Source organism: Pan troglodytes, chromosome 3, assembly GCF_028858775.2.
Source record: "Pan troglodytes isolate AG18354 chromosome 3, NHGRI_mPanTro3-v2.0_pri, whole genome shotgun sequence".
NCBI classification, from domain to species: Eukaryota; Metazoa; Chordata; class Mammalia; order Primates; family Hominidae; genus Pan; species Pan troglodytes.
Genome location: NC_072401.2, coordinates 70915404 through 70940290, shown reverse-complemented (window position 1 = coordinate 70940290; position 24887 = coordinate 70915404). Strand labels below are relative to the sequence as shown.

At 32.6% G+C, this 24887-nt stretch overlaps 1 long non-coding RNA gene across 1 annotated transcript in view; it reads right to left on the bottom strand.

Moving 5' to 3' along the window:
- LOC107974088 (uncharacterized) overlaps window positions 1–24470 on the bottom strand; it is an 87491-nt gene extending 63021 nt beyond the window's left edge. The window contains exon 1 of the long non-coding RNA XR_001716635.3: window positions 24298–24470. This is a non-coding gene — a long non-coding RNA (uncharacterized LOC107974088). The remainder of the gene's footprint in view (window positions 1–24297) is intronic.
- Window positions 24471–24887: the final 417 nt, after the last annotated feature.

The following is a 24887-nucleotide window of genomic DNA, read 5'->3' as shown; positions in this document are numbered from 1 at the left end:
TTATGAAAGTGTACTCACACTTTATAAAGAACACAAGCAACAACTTCTTGGTGAAGGATGGTTATTATAACACAAATGCAGGGTAGTTCTGACTACAGTCTATTGTAATCACTTACCAACATACATGTCTTCCCCATTAGGCATTCCTTTTATAAAGAGCAATAACTATACATTATTCGTCTCTATTTCCTAGAAACTTACTACACCTTTCCCAAAGCAAATATTCAATAAACAGTGGCTTGCTAGGTATTTGAGATTTTGTTCCAATGTAAGGTTATTTCAATCAGATCTGTTCACTTTCAAAGACACTTGAAATTATTTCACATGAAAAAAAGAAAAATGTATGTGTGTTCATTTGTGTATGTGTATGAGCCAAATATACAAATATAATCTCTGCTATGTGATTATGTCTTAAATGTGTATGTAATAGATATGTCAAGTATTCCCTTAAAAACTTGTAGAAACCTCATTCAAAAGAAGAAGACAAACCAACCAATTTCCTCCTACTTTTTGCTAGCTTAGCAAATTAACAATCAAAACATGAATGCATACACACAAAAAACTAGACATTGAAAAAAGCAAATTATTAATGAATTACATATTAAATTATCTTGAAGGTAATCATTAAACAATGTTATTAGAAACCTGTGTCCTTGTGCTTTGAAAAGAGAATATTATTTTAATTTTTGAAACTCCAAATTGGAAAAGGATCACATCCATCAACTGAGAAAACTAATCAAGATTATTTCACCTGTTTTTCACATGTTCATGATTTTTCATAAGGATATACAGAATGGATAGAAACTCTAATACAATTCACCATTTTATATTCTGTGTATTAATGGGGCATCTCAATGCATTTTATGTTTTAAAATTTTATGCAAACACCAATTATTCTTTCTATGTTTTATCTTCCAATAGTACCAAATATTTGGTATTTGAAAAAGTTCAAAGTTTTAATTGATATTAGCCAATATTTGTCCAGGTATTTGGTACTATAAATGGTATGTGTAATAGATGTGGAGATCAGTACTGCCAAGAAAGCATACATACTTAGACCCACACATAAATAACCCTAATTTTTTAGGATGTATTGTTATTTTGAGTCAGAAGCATAAAGCTGAGAGCTTCACATAGTTACTCAAATACCAATCTGCAAATCAAAGAATGAGAGACAATATATTTAATTACCTAATATTTCTGCATGCAGTAGGAAAAAATTCTGGGGAAATTATGGGAGTCAAAGAATCTGGGTTGTCTAGTAGAAGACTGTGGACAAAATTTCAAACCAGAAATTCAGATCCACTCCATATTGTGAATCAAACTGGCAAGCTATTTGTGCATAGATTCCACAATAAAGTAAGTCCCTCATTGGTGGTTAGGATCTCTTGAATATGTAAATTCTTATGGGTAACAAAGGCTTCTTTTAGGAAATGTATCCATTAGGGGCTGGATTTTAAATTATACTCTGGAAAATGTGTCACACTAGAACACTCTTCCCTTCTTTATAAATCACAAACAAATTTTTAAGAAATAAAATGCTGTTCCCTCCAGTTAATTCTATAGAAGAGTCTCCAAGTGAGGACAGGGAAAATCTGGTCCCTGAAGTTTCCTTTTATTTTGGATACCTCTCTTTTTTGTTATAAAAACATCAGTAATCCCAGAAAAGGAATGTGAACGGTGTAGGGCCTGTTATTTTTTAGCACTTAGACCTAAAACTTTCTCTCCCTCCAGCCCTCCCATAGCACTGTATGCTGGTCAATACTATGAGAAAATATACATTATAAAGCATTGTGAAAAGTAAATCTTCTCACTTCCACATTATGACTTCATTTCTAGAATTTGTTGGTCTCACTCCGTACATGTTTTTGGCTTTCTTCTTTGGGTAAGTGATCTCTTATTGCCTAGCACAGTAAAGCCCATACTATCATGTCTGTTATGAAAATCTGGGTCCCAGAGATGGATACAAAGAAAAATACAGAAGCATATAAAGCTGTCACAAACATTCATGAGAAGGTCTTCGTATGGAAATAAGTTCAAATTATTTGGGTAAATACTAAAGAGAATTATTCCTTGATTGTGTGGGCTGAAGAGCCCATTTTCTGAATTGGGTTGCTATCTTGTTTTTGAGTTTTAAGAGCTATTTGTATATTTTTCACTCAAGACCTATACTATATAAGTGTTTTGCAAATATTTTCTCTTTGTGGCTTGCCCTTTCATTCTTTTTAACAATGTCTGACAGAGCAAAAATAAATGAATTTTAGTAAGTTTACTGAGTTCTGCAATTACTACTATCATTTTTATCACAAGCAGATATCACATATTTCAATACAACTTAGACCACTGAGACTTTAGAAATTCTACCAAGATGGAAGTCTCTGAATTTGGTGAGATGTACTTCATTTTCTGCCATGTTTATGGTATATGATGGCTTTTTGCTACTTCCTCCTTTCTAGGTCCATTAGCCGTGATGCTAGCCGTTAAACCAAGATGTCCTGCGAGAGCATAAAACAATCAGTATCACTTCCGTTTAGGAAGAATTGGCATGGGCCTGAGAAAGTGATATGTTTCTGCTGTCCACTGAAATTGCTTCTGGTGGTCTTTGCTAAATGACATAGAGGCAAAAGCAATGACAGCTCATTAGTTTCATACCATATTCTGGGGCTGTGTTAACTTGCTCTATAAAAGACAAAATTTGGAACAGCAGCTGTAATTGGAGTCATCCCCTGTTTATGATAATGTACTGTCGTTGACCAAGGCTATCCAATTTCTGCATAAGCCTAATTAGTGAACTCAATAAAGTGAGAGGGAGGACTGAACACCTCTCCTTTTATCATGTATTTAATGCTGCCCCTAGGCATGTCATATTGTTTTAGATTCCTAGTTTTATGTGAGTTACGAATTTCAGGCCACCTGTACTACTCTGAAGCTCTTGTTACAGATTTCAGCATTTGCACCTGGGTGAAGTCCCAAATGGAGTGTTTGCTGCTCACCCCACTCTCAGTTTGACTCATTAGTTCTCCTCCTATTCAACCCTTTTCTCTTCCACCCTCTTTCCTCCCCTCCTCTTTGCCCTAGTTTTGCTTCTTTTTCTTCTTTCTGTATTTATTTTCTGCCTCTTCTTTCATCTCACCCTCCTTCTTTTTTCTTGAAAACATTTTGCACTTTTCTATGTCGCAACAGTATCTAAGTGTGTTGTGGGATGACCACATTCTAATTGCATTGCCACAGGATACCTTGATATAATATCTTGTGCAGTCTCCTGCCAGAAGTGTAATTAAAAATATGAAGTCATTGCTCATTAAAATATGATACATGATTTAAAAATCACAAGAAACTCAAGCTGTGGTAACATCCTCTGCAACTTTAGAACTTCTTCTTTCATTTTGAAACAAACTTTATAGCAACAGTTTCTTAGATTAGACATATCCTTTACTCTTGTCATTTTTAACATCGATTTAGATATCGAAATTTTAAATCTCTCTTCATACTTTACTTGAAGTGGTTGTTTTTCTTTATGTGGCTTTCCCTATGTGTGTGGCTATTTTATATAAAAAAGTAATTAATATGACAGTCTTTAATAAACAAAAATAAACTTTTTTTTCTTATTTACAGCACTTAGACTTTCCAGGTATCAATGGCAAGTTGAATTTATCCAGCCTTTTCTGACTGACCCTATGTTTAGCTATGAACAACAATCATTCTCACTCTTAGGTGTTTTAATCAGGATTACAGAAGCATACTTTTCCAAACAGTAAAATTTACTAATTTCAAGTACATAATTGAATGAGTTTTGACAAATGTATGCATACTGTTGTATAAACACCCTTTGATTCATGAGGTAGAACACATCCTCCACCCCATGAAGTTTTCTCATGTCCACTTACAGTCAATTCTCTCCCCACATATTCAGATCCCAACTACAGTTCTGCATTATTTCAAAATATCTTTAGTGTCTTTAAAAATGTTATGTAAATGAATCATATAAATGCAGTCTTATGTGTTCAACTTCTGAAATTGTGTTTTTCAAGTTCATGTATGTTTCAGTGGTATCTTCCTTTTTTAATACATATTACTCTATAGAACCAACTATCTGTTCATAAGTTGATAGACATTTGGTTGATTCCAGGATTTGGCTATTGTAAATAAAGACGCTATATACAATAATGTGCAAATCTTTGTGTGATCATATGCTTTCTTTTCTATTGAAAGGATTTTTGAGATTACTGGATTGAAATATGTTTAGTGTATTAGTCAGTTCTATTAAGTTGGTGCAAAAGTAATTGGTGTTTTGCCATTACTTTTAATGGCAAATTACTTTTGCACCAACCTAATGGCACTGCTATAAAGAACTACCTGATACTGGGTAATTTATAAAGAAAAGAGGTTTAATTGGCTCACAGTTCCACAGGCTGTACAGGGAGCATGGCTGGGAGGCCTCAGGAAATTTACAACTATGGCAGAACACCAAGGGGAAGTAAGCATCTCTTCACAAGGCAGCAAGAGAGAGAGATTATGAAGTGGAAAGTGCAACACACTTTCAAACAACCAGATCTTGTGAGAACTCACTATCACGAGAACAACAAGGAGGAAATCTGCCTTTGTGATCCAATCACCTCCCACCACACCTCTTCTCCAACATTGAAGATCACAATTCAACATGAAATTTGGGTGGGGAAACAGAGTCAAACCATATCATTTCACTTTATAGGAAACTGCTACATTATTTTCCAAAAGTAGCTGTACAATTTTGAATTCTTAAAAGAAATATGTAAGAGTTCCAGAAGCTCCACCTTCTGTTTAATACTTGGTATTGTCAATTTAAAAAAAATCACCATAGTAGATATGAAGTAGTAATCCATATGGTTTTAACTTGCATGTTTCTAATGGCAAATGATGTAAAGCATCTTTCCATATGCTTATTGTCTTTTTGCATATGTAAGGTAAAGTTTGTATGCAATTATTTTGTCCACTGTATTTATTTGATGGTTTATCTGTGCATTAGTATTAAAATGCTTCTTTTATAACTGGGAAGAATCATTTATCATTTATGTTTTGCAAATATTCTCTCTTAATTTATGTCTGTATTTTTTTATTTTGTTAAGGAACATTTAAGAAGGAAATGTTTTCATTTGATAAAGTCTAGTTTACCACTTTTATGCTTCATACTTTTCATATTAATCTATGAAATTTTCTCCCAATCTAAGATGCTGAATATTTTCTCCTGTATTATCTTTCAGAAGTTTTATAATTTAGGCTCTTAGATTAGGTGTATGATTAACTTTAAGACATTTATGGTGTGAGTAGATGTAGGTCAGAAGATACAAAGTAGTATTTATGTAGGATGAACAAATCTAGAGGTATAATGTACAATATGAAGACTATAGGTAATAGCTGTCCTATATTTGCGATTCATGCTAAATGAATAGATTTTAGCTTTTCTTGCCACAGAAACAAAAGCAAACTTGGGTAAATATGTGAGATGATAGATATGTTAATTTGCTTCATTATAGTAACCTTTTTATCCATATGTATCCCATAACTTCATAGTTTATATCTTAAATATATACAGTATAATTTATTTTTAAAAAGTGTCCATTTTATTGCTCGTAGATAACCAATTTTTCAGCACTTTTTGTTGCAACAACAATCTTTTCTTCTTAAATTGACTGCTTTGTTTAAATGAATAGGCCATATATGCAATTTATTTCTGAACTCTTCTTTCTAGTATATTGATCTATCTGTCCATCCTAGATCAATACACTGATATCTAACCGTATGCCAGATTAGTGTGGTCTTGATGGGGAAAATTCACTTTGTGTACGTGGGGAAAAAAAAGTGAAATTTGTGGCCAGAAAGACAATGGTTTAGCACCTCCAATCCATCAATTCCTCACTGAGTGATGTTTAAATTGTAACTTTTCTTCTCCTAAGACCAATTACTTATTGTAAGATTGTTGTATGAAATAAATAACATTTGATTATATAAAGTGTGTTCCAGCACCTAGTAAATTAGAAAACACTTCATATATATTACCTTTTTATCCTTTGTTCAGGATAATTTAATAGAAAAAAGACTGGCTACAGTGTTTGTGGTAGTAACATCCACATTATGAATTAATGAAAAGGAAAATCAGAGCTCAGTTTTTCAGCTAAACAGGTACTTCTACTTTGCTACAATAAATTCTACTCTATTTCAAGCAAGATTGGCATATATGACCATGCTTAACTGATATAATAAATTAGAATCATAATTTACTATAGATTCAGGTGGCATCTTTTTCTAAGGAATTATCTATTTCTTGAGTCAGCAAGGTATATAAAATATAGTAACTTTTCAGAATACTGAATAAAATAGAGGTTTCTTCAACATTTTTATATGTTTGCATTAGAGAATAGTGGCCTAATTTAGAAAACATTTGCTATTTTGTGGTTGACATAAATCACAAACTAACTTATACATTCTATTTTATCCTACTATAAAACTCATTTCATGAATACTGGGAAGACACTTAACTAACAAAAACAGCACTAAGTATTTGAATGGATGTTTTTGAAATATGGTAGAGAATGAAAATTCAAAGGAAGTCGGGGTATTAGAGTTTAGCAAAATGATTGTTTATGTTTGTTCTGCAACTTCAAGACCCAGAATGCTGTATAATTGTAAAATTGGTAGTAACTACTATCTACATCTTACTGCCCAAGACCTCACAGGTTAAATGGGCACATACATATTGTCTGAAACATACAAAGCTGTTCTTTTACTCTGGTTATATAATATTTTTATATTTTTTAAGTGAAAATGGTTTTTATTATTTTATTTTGTTAAGAAACATTTAAAAAGGAGACATTTCATTTGATAAAGTATAGTTTACCTCTTTTATGCTTCATAATTTTCATATCAATCTATGAAATTTTTTCCCAAACCAAGATCCCGAATATTTTCTTCTATATTATCTTTCAGAAATTTTATAATTTTAGGTCTTAGATTAGCTGTATGATTAACTACATGGTTAATGGTAAAACTGCCAATGGCAAAACTAACTACATGGAAAATGGCAAAGACTAACTTTCCTTGAATTAGTAAATGCTGTGTTTTGCTGTCTAAAGGTAACTCCATATAGATAAAGGACAAATTGAGGAATCAAAAATATTTTGTCATTTAATATTCAGAAAATCTTCAGTTTATCATTTTTTTCACAAGATTACAGAATAGGGTAGTATTTAGAAAAGTCCTTAAATCATATCTAAGTTTATGATACACCTATATCCCATGATTATGGGGCAACTTAATTACAAAGTCATAAAAATATAATTATTAAAATAATTCCATTCTTCTATATGTTTTGTTTTCCCTAAATTGCTTAATTTCAAATATGGTTAGGAGACACCTCATAAGTATTCAACTCTCTACCATTTGAATTTTAAAGTGGGTAATTAATTTTATTTTATATGGTTTTTAAGAATTTACAAATGACAGCTGGAATACACTATCATTTCTATTTTTTTAATCAAATAATGCTTTATTTTTATCTTAACTTCTCTTATTGTATAGTTTGTCAGTTTTAGACTGACTCAGGGTTTTGTTACTCAGATATTTTTATTATAAAATATGAATAAATGATTGTGCACAAATTATAATGTCACAGTTTAATGAGTTTCAAAAGTGAATATACCCGTGAAACTTAGGATACACACACACACACGCACACACGCACACACACACACAGAGACAGAGAGAGAAAAGGAGAGAGAGAGAGAACATGAAATCACTGGCGTTTCAGAGGTGGCCATTGTTTACTTCCCTAGTCGCTAGTCTCCCCAAAGGAAACCTCTATTTTTACATCCATAGTCAAATATTATATTATTCTGTTTTTTAAGTTTATATAAATGAAATGAAACAGTACTCATGTCCTTATCTTTTAATGAATATATTTATAAATGTTGTACACACAGTATTAAAACTGTTTATCCTCAATACTTTATAACAATGTATTTATATGGTATAATAATATCATTATTACTTTATCATTTTGTTGTAAATTAGTATTTATAAATTTTCCAGTTTGGGGCTATTACACATTATACTGCTATGCCATTCTTGTGCATGTATTTTAATGAATTTAAATATTTATTTGGGTATTTGCACAGGATTGGACTTACTTGTTTATAGTAGATAATTCCAAGCATTTTTCTAAAGGGTTGAATCCAATTTGTACTACTATCAGAAGTGTGTTAACATTCCAGTTGCTCCTCTGTTTTATAAAAACTTTGCAATTATGTTTTATGTTAGTAATGCTAGTGCATGTGTAGATATATCTTACATAATTTTAATTTTCATTTTCTTGATGTCTAATGATGTTGAGGACCTCTACATGTGTGCATTGGCTATTGGTTATTCTTTTTATGTAAAACTTCTATCTATTCAAGTCATTGAACCAGTTTTCTTTTGGTTTCTCATTTTCTTCCTTACCTGCTTTTTATCCTGATTAATTATTCAGAAGATTAATTAATAAGCCTACTGCAAATTCTTTTTTTTTAATGCATGGGTTTTGTTTATTTAAAGCCTGGAAGGAAGCGTACTAAACCACAAACAATGGCTGTCTCTGCAGTGTAGGATGGAGGGGCTTGGGGGAGCACAGGAAGATTTTCATTTCTATTTTAAATATTTCAGCTTCATCCCAATAATAGGTACATACTCAAAGGAAAATAAACCGTTCTACCACAAGACACATGCAGCCGCATATTCACTGCAGCATTATTCACAATAGCACCAGACATGGAATCAACCCAGGTGGCCAACTACAGTGGATTTGATAAAGAAAATATGGTACATATACACCATAGAACACCATGCAGCCACACAAAAGAATGAAATCATGTCCTTTGCAGCAACATGGTTGCAGCCGGAGGCCACCACTTCAAGCAAACTAACACAGAAACAGGAAACCAAATCCTGCACTTTCCCACTTATAAGTGGGAGCTAAACACCGAGTACACATGGTCATAAAAATGGGAACAACAGACACTGGTGAATATAAGAAGGGGTAGGAAAGGGACTAAGGGCTGAAAAAAACTACTTATTGGGCATTATTCTCACCCTTCTGTGATTAATTCACTCATAATCCAAACCTCAGCATCCCACAATATACCTATGTAACAAACCTGCACATGTATCCTGATTCTAAAATAAAAGTTGAAAAAAAAATTCAGCATCACTTGTTTCATCTTATAGGGACATTGTAAAATAACAGAAATAAAACTAAGAGATTGGAAAGGAAAAAGGGGGAAAAAGAAAAGAACTCTCATCAGAATTCTGTCCTGCCCACTTCTGGAGTAAATAAGCCCAGGTTTATACTTTAAAGCCCCCAAAACAGCATCATCCACACCACCTTATCAGATCCGCAAAGCAATTCTAACTTGGCAGAAAGGGGTAGTTATTGCAGGTAGTTATCCTGCAAATGGTGAAACTGAGACTCAGAGAGTGCAGTGACTTGCCCAAGGGCCCACAAGAAGTGGTGTCCCCGCAGAGATGGAGAGGGAACCCAGCTCTCTGGAATCTCAGGCCTCTGCTCCTTCTGCTGCAACTCTTCAAGTAAGAGGAGCAGGTGCGGCGATAAGTGTTTATAATCACGGGCCAAACATGCAGCCCTGTTCAAGTTTGTGCCTCAACTCCTTCAATTCCTCTTCATGTTTCATTTTTTCAAAGTTGGTATTCATCTTTCTAAGTAATTTTCATCCTTCTAGCTCTTCTTTTCTGAAGGCAACATGTTTTAGAAAAAGCAGGGACTTGAGATCTGACTGTCACTACCCAGCTCAAGTGCCTTCACCTCTCTGAGCCTCATCTGACGGAGAGGACAAAGCAGGCACACCCCAAAAGCAGGTTCAGAGCAAACCCATGCCACTGGGGGGAGGCAAACTGAAAAATAGCGGGAAAGTCTAAATGCATATTTCTTTTAATAGATTTTTAAACTATAGTTAGATTGTAGTCCAATTATTGATTTTATGCCTTGATGATTTTCACTTATGGAGTCCTTGTTAAAAATCTGTTCCTGCCAGATTCATAAAGATTTAATTCTACATTTATATATTTATATCATTGATTTGTATCTACAGTGTGAGGTAGGGGTAAAGATAAATATTTTCTTTTTCTTTCTTTCTTTTTTTTTTTTCGAGACAGAGTATTGCTCTGTTGCCCAGGCTGGAGTGTAATGGCACTATCTTGGCTCACTGCAACCTCTGCTTCCTGGGTTCAAGGGATTTTCCTAACTCAGCCTCCCAAGTAGCTGGGATTACAGGCATGCACCACCATGCCCAGCTAACTTTGTATTTTTAGTAGAGATGGGGTTTCACCATGTTAGTCAGGCTGGTCTCCAACTCCTGACCTCAAGTGATCCACCCACCTTGGTCTCCCAAAGTGTTGGGATTACAGGCATGAGCCACCACGCCCAGCAATTTTCAAAAATTTATTCAATCAGCATCAAATTTGAAAACACTTACCTTTTCTTTATATAGTACTATCCTTTTTATCATAATCATGAAATCATTTATATGTCATCTGTCCCTAATCTACAAATAATTTTCCATTGGTCTCTTTGCATATTCTTATAGCAATAGCACATTCTCATTTTTTTTAAATCTGGTAATATACATTCCTTAGATTTGTTGTTTTACATAATTGCCTTGGCTATTTTGCCCATTTTATTCCATGCATATTTGAGAATCAGTTTATCAGTTTCAAATAAAAACAAGCAATTATAAAAGGAATTAAATTTACTCTGTAGAGACACTTAAGAAAAACTATTAACAAAATTTAATCTTTTAATCTATGAAAATATTTTCCTCAATTTGCTTAGTTATTGTTTAATTTCTAGTTATAGATGTTTTGTGTGTATATGTGTGTTGTAGGTTCTAAACATCTTTTATTAGATTCATTTCCAAGTATTTGATATGTTCAATGCTACTACAAATAATTTCTTTAAAATTTCATTTTCTAAATATTTATGGTATAAAGCAAAACAATATGTTTTTTTAAAGTATTCTTTTACATCTAGTAACTTAAAAAAATCTATTTCACATATCTGACCGTTTACTGTATTAGTCTGGGTTCTCTGGAGGGACAGAACTAATAGGATAGATGTATATATAAAGGGGCATTCATTAAGGAGTATTGATCACACAATCACAGGGTAAGGTCCCACAAAAGGCTGTTTGCAAGCTGAGGAGCAAGGAGGGCACTCTGAGTCCCAAAGCTGAAGAACTTGGATTCTGATATTTGAGGGAAGGAAGCATCTAGCATGGGAGAAAGAGGTAGGCTGGGAGGCTTAGCCAGTCTAGCCTTTTCACGTTCTTCTGTCTGCTTTTAATCTGGCTGTGCTGGCAGCTAATTAGATTGTATCCACCTAGATTGAGGGTGGGTCTGCCTTTCTCAGTCTACTGACTCAAATGTTAATCTCCTTTGGCAACACCCTCACAGACACACCCAGGAACAATACTTTGCATCCTTCAATTTAATCAAGTTGACACTCAATATTCACTGTCACGTTTACGTTTACTTAAAGAAAAAAAAAGCTTCTTGAGCTTATCTACTCTGAAACCTTATTTTAAAAATAATTCTAATGAGTTCCAGAAAAAAAACAACTTTTCTAAAGAAAATATCAGAACTGTGGTGAGAAAAATCTAGTCTCTTGATATCCAGAGTATTTGGCTTTCCACTACAAGCACACAGAATGTATATTCTATTTGAAAATAAAGTAACATATACAGAAGATAATATTGTTTTAATTTATCAGAGATGTTAGATAACAATCTCGTAGATAGCCAAAGACTCATTGCTCAGTCTAGAAGTAAAACTTAATCACCTACCTAAATATTAGCATATTAAAAAAATCTCAATAATACTTTATGTCATTCTGAAAATTTATTTGATTTTACTGAGATGAATCATCTTTGTAGTCATAAGTATTACAAGTATTAGTAGGCAATATCATAAAAAGAAACTAATAACACATTTTATTTATAGTCACTAATTTTTTAAATGTAATAGATAACCAGAACTGTAATTTACCCCTTGTTTATATATAGCCATGCATTCTTCTCAAAAGGTTTAATGTGTACATGATTTGTTTCCCCCTGGAGTGTTACATTTTCTTTTAGCATACAGATAATATACAGCCCAGTGTATTGTATTAAGCACTCAGTATTTGCTTATAAATTCACTTTGGTGGCTTAAGGCTTTTGCTATTCCTGTCCTTGTGATGAATTGGAAAATCTAATATGACTTGACATATTCAGCTCAACAAAATGGGACTTCAGTAGTTTTTGAAATATCCAATTTATGTTTATATGCTAATTTTCAATCTTCCAGAATTAAAAGTATCATATTCTTCAGTTTCCTTTAAGGTATCAAGTGGTGCCTACTGTTTGGGTAAATGATAACCTATTCTTTCAAAATTCCTCATCAATTTAATACATATTTATTAAACTCTAGATTAATATTATTAATAAAATTACATATTTATTAAACGCTAGTCATATAGAGAGATATTTATGTAGATTATAGATATATATGATTTAATGTACATGCAAGCAAATATTGGGACAACCATTTGATACTTTTCCTTAGAATCAAGAGTAAGCAGAGGGAGCACATTTTAATTTTCTGCAACATTTTTTAATGTGTGTGATTGGCTTATTTAGTAAATTTAACTTATTACATTCACTTTAATTTAAATGAAGCTGTTCTTAAGTTTAGTCAATCAAAGCAAAACCTATTTGACAATGCCTTTAGGGTTAGAAAGTCAGTACTGACATTTGAAATGAATACACATACAAAGCTGCCAAAGTATTATCTGCCTTTAAATAACACTCTTGGAAACTTCAAAGTCATAATAGGAATTAATCAGAAATGATCGAATCTTATGTTTTATAGAGGGTACATATTTACAGTGATTTAAGTTTGTATTCATATTTACATGAATTTAGTCATTTTTTTAAAAACGTGTATTTTAGGTCCGGGGTACATGTCAAGTTGTGTTACATAGGTAAACTTGTGTCTCTGGTCCTAGCCTAGTACCCAATAGTTAATTTTTTTGCTCTTGTTGCTCCTCCCACTCTCCACCCTCAATTAGGCCCCAGTGTCTGTAATTTCCTTTTTTGTGTTAATGAGTTCTCATCATTTAGCTCCCACTTATAAGTCAGAACATGTGGTATTTGATTTTCTCTTCCTGTGTTAGTTTGCAAAGGGTAATGACCTCCAGCTCTATCTATGTTACTGCAAAATACATGATCTCATTCTTTTTTCTGGCTGCATGGTATTTCGTGATGTATATGTACCATATTTTCTTTATTCAATCTGTTATTAATGGGCATTTAGGTTGATTCAATGTTTTTGCTTTTGTGAATAGTTCTGCAATGAACATTCATGTGCATGTGTCTTCATGGTACAATGATTTATATTCTTCTGGGTATATACCCAGTAATGAGATTGCTGGGTCACATAGTAGTTCTGTTTTTAGCCCTTTGAGGAATCACCACATTGCTTTCTATGATGGTTAAACTAATTTACACTCCCCAAAACAGTGTATAAGTGTTTCCTTTTCTCTGCAGCCTCAACAGCATCTCTTATTTTTCGTCTTTTTAATAATAGCCATTTTCTCCCATTCTGTAGTTTGTCTGTTTACTTTGTTGATAGAGTATTTTGCAGTGCAGACACTTTTTAGATGTCATTTGTCAATTTTTGCTTTTGTGGAGATTGCTTTTGGCATCGTCATCATGAAATCTTTCCCTGTTCCTGTGTCCAGGATGGTATTGCCTTGGTTGTCTTTCAGGGATTTTATAGTTTTAGGCTTTATGTTTTAAGTTGTAAACTATCTTGAGTTGATTTTTGTATGTGGTGCAAGGAAGTAGGCCAGTTTAAATCTTCTGTATGTGGCTAGCCAGTTAGCCCAGCACCATTTATTTAATAAGGAGTCTTTTCCCTCTTGCTTGTTTTTGTAAACTTTGTTGAACCTCAGATGGTTGTAGGTGTTTGGTCTTATTTCTGGGATCTCTATTCTCCTCCACTGGGGTATGTGTCTTTTTTTGTACCAGTACTATGCTGTTGTGGTTACTGTAGCCCTGTAGTATAGTTTTAAGTCAGGTAACATGATGCCTTCAGCTTTGTTCTTTTTGCTTAGGATTGCTTTGTCTATTTGGGCTCTTTCTGGGTTACATATGAATTTTAAAACAGTTTTCTAGTTCTGAGAAGTATGTCATTGGTAGTTTAGTAGGAATAGCACTGAATCTATAAATTACTTTGGGCATTATGGCCATTTTAATGATATTGATTCTTCCTATCCATGAGCATGGAATGCTTTTCCCCTTTTCTGTTGTCTCTAATTTCTTGGAGCAGTGTTTTGTAATTCTCATTGCAGAGATCTTTCATTTCCCTGTTTGGTATGTTCCTATGTATTTTGTTCACTCTTTGGCAATTGTGAATGTCATTGCATTCCTGATTTGGCTCTCAGCTTAGCTGTTGTTGGTGTATACGAATGCTAGTGATTTTGTATATTTATATCCTGAGAGCTTGCTTCAGTTATGCATCAGCTGAAGGAGCTTTTGGCCAATACTATGGGTTTTTCTACATGTAGAATAACGTCATCCACCAATAGGGATAGTTTGACTTCCTCTCTTCCTATTTCAATGCGCTTTATTTCTTTCTCTTGCCTCATTGCTCTAGCAAGGACTTCCAACACTATGTTGACTAGGAGAGGTGTTGGGTCATTTCATACTCATAAGAACTCTATTATATAGTTATCCTCACTTTACATATAAAGAAATCAAGCCAGAGAGTTTAGAACTTGATTTGCCTACGAATCTGTCTCCACAGCCACTACACTAAATCAACATGATATCTCATATTGCCTTTGTATTCACAACTAGGAAAATGTGATCATATGGCCATCCTACAGCTAAATGAAAACATCTGCTTAATGTACAGTGAGGGATGCTAAATATTTGAAAATATAACTCTGTTAATGGTATTCGATATTTTAGGGACATATTACTTTAATTCTAAGATAATGTTAATTCTGAGGCATGGTTTTGTTTAATAAAATATATTCAGATAAAAATAATTACACATTGATTATAAGATGGCTCTTATTTATAGAAGCATGAAATATGAGTAAAAATAAATATCTTTACATTTTCATAGATAAAAATTACAGCTGAAATACATCAATAGGAGTTTATTATTTTATCAAGTATTATTTAATATTTTTGTATTTTTATGCAGATATCAGTATTTCCCAAAACAAATTTAGGTTAAGTTAGTTAAACTTTTATGGGTAAATTATTTTTTAAAAAAGAATATCAGAGCAGGATTATTATTTGTGAGTTAAAATCCCACTACTCTTTGTTTGATTGTATTTCTATGTTATTTCTTTAATGATTGATAATGTCAAAAATTGACATTATCAATAACATTTATTGACACTATTGATAATGTCATTTATTCTTATTATCAATCATTAAGAAAATAACATAAAATATAAAATAAAAATTATATATAAGGTCTGTATAAAAAAAAAAGAAAAATGAACTTAGAAATTAGAAATGTAATTAAATATAGGACACCTAAAAAGAAAGACCAGAAATACTCCATTAATCTGTTTACTAAACATGTTTTAAAGAGTCCAAAAGCAATTCTCAGTAATTGCTTTGGAGACTGTCAAATACATGTGTGGAAGATTATCAGATTGTGTCTAAAATAAAGTGAAATGAATTAAAACATGTTGAGAATCAGAGAATACAGATAAAGCATAAACATCATTCTTAAGGATAATTCTTCATGCTGTATCTCTGCTAGAGTCTTTTCTAAAATTGTTATTTACAGCCTATAACATCAACTCTTTACTACTTTATGGAGAGAATTTTAGTTGTGTTAAAAGTATTTTGGAAGTTCCAACTTGAAAATGTAAAACCAAAAGCAATTAGTAGTCATGTTTTCAAGCTTCAAAGAATGATTTGTTTATATGACTCTAGAATTACACTAAATATATATCTTGAGAGCAACATTATATTCCATTGGTTTAAAAAATGCTTTTTGTAGATGTACAGGTGATATTTTCTTTTCTTTTGTTTTTTTTTTTTTGAAACGATGTCTCGCTCTGTCACCCAGGCTGGAGTGCAGTGGCGCGATCTCGACTCACTGCAAGCTCTGCCTCCTGGGTTTACGCCATACTCCTGCTTCAGCCTCCCCAGTAGCTGGGACTACAGGTGCCCACCACCACGCTCGGCTAATTTTTTGTGTTTTTAGTAAAGACGGGGTTTCACCGTGGTCTTGATCTCCTGACCTCGTGATCCGCACACCTTGGCCTCCCAAAGTGCTGGGATTACAAGCGTGAACCACCGCACCTGGCCTTATTTTCTTGTATACTATTAAACACACACAAACAGAGTTCAAATTTTGTTTACATTTATCTGTTTAAAATGTAATTATTGATTTTAATGATGCAATCTCTTTAAAATTCAAATAATGATTTCAAAAATTAAAATATTAAGCTTTAGCTAAAAATATTTTGTGCACATACTACTATGCTATAAAAGTTTAGAAAACCTGTGACTTAGGTATAAAAACTCAATACTAGGTTTCATGAAAAAAAATACAGTGATATTTATTTTTAGCCCATGCTTCTGAAATTTGTTTCACCGTAGCCAGTTACATACGCACACCTCATTAAAGATAAAGAATGTATAATTACTACACGGAATTCATAATTTGTACCTTTGAACTAAATTATTTAACTGTTTACTTTTATGGGATCATAGATAGTAAGTTCAGAAAATGAAAATGCATTTTCTATGCTAAGAGGAAAACTTTGGCATCTCTAATACTTTCTAGGGAGACAAAATGTGAACCTGTGGTTATTACCTTAGTATTTAAGAAGGAGAGCAAGTGACTAGATATCTCTCATATGTCCTGAAGTCAAACAAAACCTCTTTGGTAGGAAGATGTCTGAAGAAAATAACACAGGCTTTCTGTCTTTGCTTATGTATTGGACAGTACTAGGATACTTCAAGGGTAACTTTGAGGAATCCTTTGCATAACCTCAAAATGAGGTGGGGCAAAATATCTCAGCTCTAGGAATTCTTTTAACATTCTTAGATATGTGGGAATATGGCTTAGAGAGGAAATGAAAGGACAAAACTATCTCAACAAATGCTTCCCCAGCCTTCATCTCCACAGATCAGCCTGCAACAACAGATTATCATATACTGGATATTAAACACACACACACACACATTTATTTCTCACAATTCCGGAGGCTGGGAAGTCCAAGATCAGTGTGTTGGCAGAGCTCAGTTTGATGAGGGCCCTTTTCCTGGTTTACAGATGGGCCTCTTCTTTCTGTGTCCTTATCGTAGGGTGCAGAGAGAGTTAGCCCATGTCTACTCCTTTTTTTTTAATAAGGATATTAATTATGAACTGCTACTTTGCAAGACCTCATCTCTAAATATCATCACATTGGGAATTAACCTTTCAACATATGAATTTTGGGGATATACAAATATTTAGTCCACAGAAGGCCTGAAGGACAGACTTTCCTTTTTTTTCGAGAACATCTGTTGACTTACTTTTCCATTTTTGACACACAGTAAAACTACCATAGCTAATTTAAGAAAAATATAGATAAACAGAAGGGTTATTTATGGATTAATAAAATTTACTTATAGTTAAAATGTTTCCCTAAAAATTTCCAAGGCAAGATAAAAATTTACTACTGCCAAAATCTATCTATCACTGCTAAAAATCTACATACGTAAGAAAGAAATAACATCAATTCTATACAAGTTAAGAAGAAACACTTTGCAGCTCATTTTACAGGGTCAGCATTACTCTGTTACCAAACCAGAAAAAATATATAAAAGGAAAGAAACCTAATGAATAATATCCCTAAGGAAATATACACCAAAATCTTCAACAAAATCTTAGCTAGTCATATCCAGCAATATTAAATATAGATAGTAAATTACAAAAAGTGAGCTTTGTTTAAATATTAGAAAATCACTTAATATAATTCAGCGTGCAGATAGGCTACTAAAGAAAATCCAAAGAATCATTTCAATAGATACAGAGAAAAAGCATTTGACAAAAATGCAACAATCATTCATAAACATAGTCTTATAATTGTATTAACTTAATAAAGGCGTCATTATGGGCTAAATTGCTTCCCTCTCCTGAATTCCATATGTTGAAATTCAAATCCTCAGTGCCCCCAAATGTAATCACATTTGGAGATCGGGTCTTTACAGAGATAATTAAGTTATAATGAGTTCATTCAGGTGGGCCATATTCCAATATGATTCATGTCCTTATGAGAAGAGAAAATTGAAACACAGACACGTACAGAAGGAAAACCTTGTGAAGACACAAAGAGAATAAAGCCACTTGGAAACCAAAGAGAGAAGCCTGGAACTGATCCTTTCCTCACAGCTGTAACCAAATGCGGTGACATCTAGAGTTCAGCTTCTTCGCCTCCAGAACTGTGAGGAAATAAATTTCTGTGATACTTTTTGGCAGCAGCCTTAGCAAACCAATACAGGGATTTGCAAACAACCTGCAATTATCATTAAACTTAATGGTGAAAAACTGAATAAGTTTCCTGTAATACCTGGAAAAAGCAAGAACGTTTATTCTTACCACCTGTAACATTTTACTAGAGCCCCCAGCCAGTGTAATAAAGCTGAAAAAAAGATACAAAAAGCACACAGATAAGGAGAGATGAAATAATACTCTCTTTACAGATAAATTATGACACAACTGAGTGTACAGGCAATGTTGAAGAATATACAAAATGGCTATTGGAACAAATAAATAAATTTAATAAAGCTATAGGACACAAGATTATTAAAGAAAATCAATGATATTTGCTTATACTAGCAATAAGCATTTGGAAATTGTATCATTTACGATAACATCCAAAACATGTAGTATGTATGGCTAAATTTACCAAAATATAGATTGTTGAGATATTCTGTGAAACGTTATTGACAGCTAAAGAAGGCCTATATAAATGGAAAGATATGTTAAGGAAACTAAAGATTCAATAATGTTAAGATTTCAATTATCCAGAAATTTATACAGGTTTAATTAAAGCCTTATTAAAAAGATTAGTAGCTAGCTTTATTAAATTCCAATGATGTCTCACTATGCTACATATTTTTAAGTTTTTAAAACAGATACATGTATAATATGAAATGATATAGGTAATTGCTATATCATCACCTCAAATACTTATCACTTATTTCTCCTGTCTAACTAAAACACTGTACCCTTTGATATCTCCCAATTCTCCCCAGTCCCCAGCCTCTGATCATAATCATTCTAGTCACTGCCTTTATGAGTTCAATTGTTTAAGATTCCTCATATAAGCAAAAACAGGTACTATTTGTCTTTCTGTGCCTGGCTTATTTCACTTAGCATAATGTCTTCAGGTTCATCAATGTTGTCACAAATGATAGGATTTCCCTCTTTTTAAAGATTTAATGGTATTCCATTGGGTGTGTTGTGTTTGTGTGCGTGTGTGTGCACATGTGTGTATATATATATACTACATATAAAGAGTGTGTGAGTGTGTATCACATTTTGTTTATCCATTGATTTGTTTATGGACACTTGGTTTGATTCCATAACTTGGCTATTGTAAACTATCCTGCAATGAATATAGAAGTGCAGATAGCTCTTCAACGTATTTATGTTTATAAAATACTTTGGATATAGACCCCGAAGTAGAGTTGCTAGATCATATAGTAATTCTATTTTTAGATTTTTAAGGAACTTCCCTACAGTTTTCTGTGGAACAAATCAAGAGCAAGAGAACAAATGACTCAATTAAAAGTAGTAAATGCCCCAAATAGATGTTTCTCAAAAGAAGCTGCTCCTAAATGCAAACGGCAAACAGATATATGAAAAAATAATCAACATCACTAAATATTGGTGAAATACAAATTAAACTACAATGAGATAGTCACACAAGTCAGAACGGCTGCTATCCAAAATGATGAAAGATAAAAAGTCTTGATGAGAATGTGAAGAAAACCAAACCAGACTGTTGGTGAGATTGTAAATTACTCCAATTATACTTGGCAGGGATATTCTAAACTGATTTTGGAACTATAAAGAAAGTAGAAAAGCTTTTAATTTATTTTTTATTTACTAAAGAGAAGTACATAGAGGACTTACTTTTCCTGCTTCAAGACTCACTATAAAGTATAGTCATAAAGACAGTGTGGTATTGGAGGACAGACATACAGAAGCATGGGACGAAATAGAAAGTACAAAAATTAATAAACACATATACAGTCAATTGATTTTTGCCAAAGATCCCAAGGAAATGAACGAGAAAATGATAGTTTTCTACAAATAATATTGAAGTAATTGGAGTCCACATCAAAAATAGAAAAAGTTTTACGTCTTAAAACTTAAATCATAAACCCAAATGTAAGTGGTCAACTTCAAAAGTTGAGGAAGAACACAGGCACAAAATGGACAAACGAATGTTGTGACATTGAATCAGGAAAGATTAAAATAATGCTCAAAGGGCATGAGCTCTAATTTAGAATGAAGATAAATTCAATGTATAAATATTTTTTAAAAATTGATTTTCAAAAGAGGCTCAATGCATTGAAGAACCAAGCAAAACTGTGAGAGGATGTTTTCAAATATAAATGGGTAAAGAAATTGTGTACAGAACTTCTAAGTTACACTTAAAACTCAGTGAAGAAGAAAACTCAACAATAAAATAAATGTTTGAACCCTTTAACAAAGATACATGAATGATAAATAAGAACATAAATATATAAGAAAAATGGTTAAAAAGTAAAAAAATTCAAATTAAATTGGCAATCATATACCCCTACCTACCTAAAATATTAGTTAAAATTAAAAATCTGATTATACTACATTATATAACATTTCAGAAAAGAAGTAAAAATTCTTTATCTTGGGGGATTTGGATTATTTACTGTTATATCAAAACATATTATACACATGCAACATTTTAATAATGTATTATTTGCTTGTCTTAATATTCTAGAATGCTCAAGGATGATTCCACCTATTAATGAAACAGGATATATGGTAGAGAAACAATTGTTTCACAAGACGGTTTATTACCATAAAATTATAATAAATCACTGGAGATAATATGTTTATGGGACATTTGAAGTCCTATCTGGGGAAACATAATGCTAGATCAGTGCCTAAAATATTGTCTCAAATTAAATAGAAAGTATATTAAAGAGTTGAACAGTAATAAAAAAAGGAGATAAAGCAGGAGGAAGAGAAACAATAAATTCTAGGTGAAAATACATGTGATTGTTTGACTTTAGTCTATAAACAGATTCCTACACAAGCAATATAATAAATTCAATGAGAAGAATTTAGAGACTTGATAAAATACAAAAATATGTGTGATCACCTCCCAAAATTTATCTTAAAAAGGAATGTAAAAATGAGAAAAAATATTTTATCATGTGTATCAAACCTAGAATATCATTTTTAAAACATGCATACACTTGAACACAAAAAGTAGAAAAATAAAATAGACAAGCCAAACAAAGAATATCAATAGCCTTTTACACAAATAATAAATTGAAACAGTAAATGATTTAACATATTTAAAGGGGGGGTGGTGCATCAAACAATTCAAGAAATACAAACAAAAATAACAATAATGAATAAACAAAAAGAAATTGGACAATTTATTGTTTGATTTTGTTAAATATTAATAGCATGGAACATTGAAATAATAACTTGAACTCTGCTGGTATGTGCATAAATTGCTTTAAAATATAGTTCTGTATAGCTATTTGGCTATAGGATGACAATGCTTAAAAATATTATCTTAAACCCATTAATTCCCTTTCTAGGAATGCATCCAAGAAAAATTTCAGAGGTTGAGACAAAAATTATGAACAAAGATACATATAGCTCCTTATAATAATGAAAAAAATTTAACTGCAATCTCTTCTCAATGAGGCCAACTTAGGGTCTTATTTCAGCCTCTTTTTAAATCCTTTTTGTGTAGTTCTATATTTTCCCATGAAAATTATCACCTTCTATCATAATGTTACAATTATTTATTATTATTTATTATCATTTATCAGTTACTTCCTGCCACAGAACATAAGTTTTATGTGTGCAGCCATTTTTTTTTCCTAACTGTGTTAACTGATGTATTCTAAGTGCAAAGAAGAGGCCCTGTCTATATTAACCGCTCAGTAAATAATTGGTGATTAAAATAATTAATATTATTATTATATATGTATTTTATTATTTACTAAATAATAAAATTATGTTTTAAAACATAATGAGTATTTAGGCATATTTAAGCATATATAAATTTTCCTGTGTGTGCAAAAATCAGACAACAATCTACTTTTATAGTGACCATAATCATACACATATATACATGTATGTATTCAAAACAAAAGAATGCCAAGGTTCAAATGGTAGACTTAAAGGTGATCTTCATTTGCCCTCATATCTAAATATTCTATAATTATTATATAATAATTGAACACTTAGAAATATAATTAAAAATATAGTCTAAATATATATTGATATATAAAGTAGTTCATAAAGATAATGTACCTCAATATCATATATTTAAGAGAAACAAAAATATCTTAATATATGGATTTAAAATGGGGAATTGAGGAAACACGCATGATGTGAAACAACAGCTTACAGCACAAGACTGTGCCATGAAGAATTGAGACTTTTATAAAGATATGAAAAATTCATAAAGCTGCCACCTTCCCCAAGCCACTGGCATCCCTGGGCTAGCGCATTTATTACAGGGGTCCCCAACTGTTTTCTCCGTTTGCTCATTTACCTCTATAATCTTTTCTCTTCATTGCAGCAGAAGGCTTTTCACATTATACATAAGATGAATTGCCTTTTTCTTCTCAAAACTCTACAATGGTTTTCTGTATCATTCAAGGCAAAAGTCAAAGCACCTAACTGTCCACACTGCCCTAATGGACGTGAAACATCTACCAAATTTTGGGATCAGATTATGTCATATCAAGATTTATCTGTCTATTCTAAATAAACCTAGCAAACCCTCAACCCACAGCAACTTATTCCTCACTATCTGGGTTCAAGCAATTCTCCTATCTCAGCCTCCCGAGGAGCTGGGACTACAGGCGCCTGCCAACACGTCTGGCTAATTTTTGTATGTTTAGTAGAGACAGGGTTTCACCATGTTGGTCAGCCTGGTCTCGAACTCCTAACCTCAGGTGATCCACCCACTTCGGCCTCCCAAAGTGCTGAAATTACAGGCGTGAGCCACCACTCCTGGCCCTCTGGTATTATTTTTCTTCACTGGAATTGTCACTATCTGATAGAAACCATGACATAGGTAGAAAATACTATGTACTGTACATATATATTAAATATTTATACATGCATACAGACAGACATATGCTCAAACACATACACACACAGAATATACATTACATACACTTAATACAATTATTTAGTTCACACCCTAGTATGCCTAGTATATTATATATTTAATATTTTTATTTCACCAATTAATGCATGTCTGCACAGGCACACACTTGTGCTATTTCATTTCTCTAAGTCCTTTGTCTTGAAAATGCAATTTTCTAGACATAAATGCAATGAGTTCTAGAAATAAGTCTATTATCTTCTGTAGTCAGTATTGGATACTTGAAATAAATGTATTTTTTATTTTTTTATATTTATATTATATAAGAGAATGAATTTTAATTATTTGATTCAACATTGTATTTTTTTTAAATCTAGCTGAAGACCTGGCACATGCATGGAAGCTGATGAGTATTTATTTACTGAATTAGACATTAAATAAATCGGTGCATATTTTGTGGTCACTCTTTCTACATAACAAGGATTTGATGGTTAATATCTGCATGTAATGTGAAAGACATTGTAAATCTACTTATGTATATGTATATATATGTATAAATATATATATAATTGATTTGATCAATTTATTGGTCTTCCTATCTGTCTATATCTATGCCCTATATTTATGCTTAAATTGCTCAGCAATTTTAAGTGAGGTTCCCCTGTATAAGTGATTTCTTCTCAAGTTCCTGTTATTTCTTTAAGTTCTCTCCCCAGTCCTAAACAACTACAAAACTTCCTAAGAAGATAAAGTTGAAGAAATAGTTCACAGCAACATTCTAATTTAACTCTATTCATATATCCTAGGTGGCACAACAAGAGATTGAAAAAATCTGCGCAGATTGTTTTACATACCTCAATAGAGCCTTTTATATAATTCTGAGTGACTAATTTCTTTCAGCCTGTTTAGACAGGATTAGATCGAACTGAGAATCTCTCCTAACATAATTACGTGATTATCTTGGGATTCTTCTTTTGTTGCTCATCTTGATACATCACATCAGTTGGAAGAGAAAATCTGTCGAATTATACATGTCGAGTTCTAGAATTTTGTGAATGTAAGCACACAGTCTTTGAGATGTAAGAACTTTATGACATAATTATGAAGATAAACATTGATCCTCACATCTGCTCTGTCAAACTAAGCGTAAGTGGTTCACAGTCTGTACCACAGCTAAATTTAAAGTGAGTGATCATTTTGATAAATATTGTGACTGACATTTATATGGTCTAGAAAATATCTGACTGACTTTTATAAACCAGATTTATGAGTTGAGAATGGGAACACTGTTAGGCCCAGCACGCATTGTGTCTCACGCTTGTAATCCCAGCACTCTGGGAGGCCGAGAAGGGTGGATCACATTAAGTCAGGAGTTTGAGACCAGCCTGGCCAACATCGTGAAACCCCGCCTCTACTTAAAAAAATGCAAAAATTAGTCAGGTGT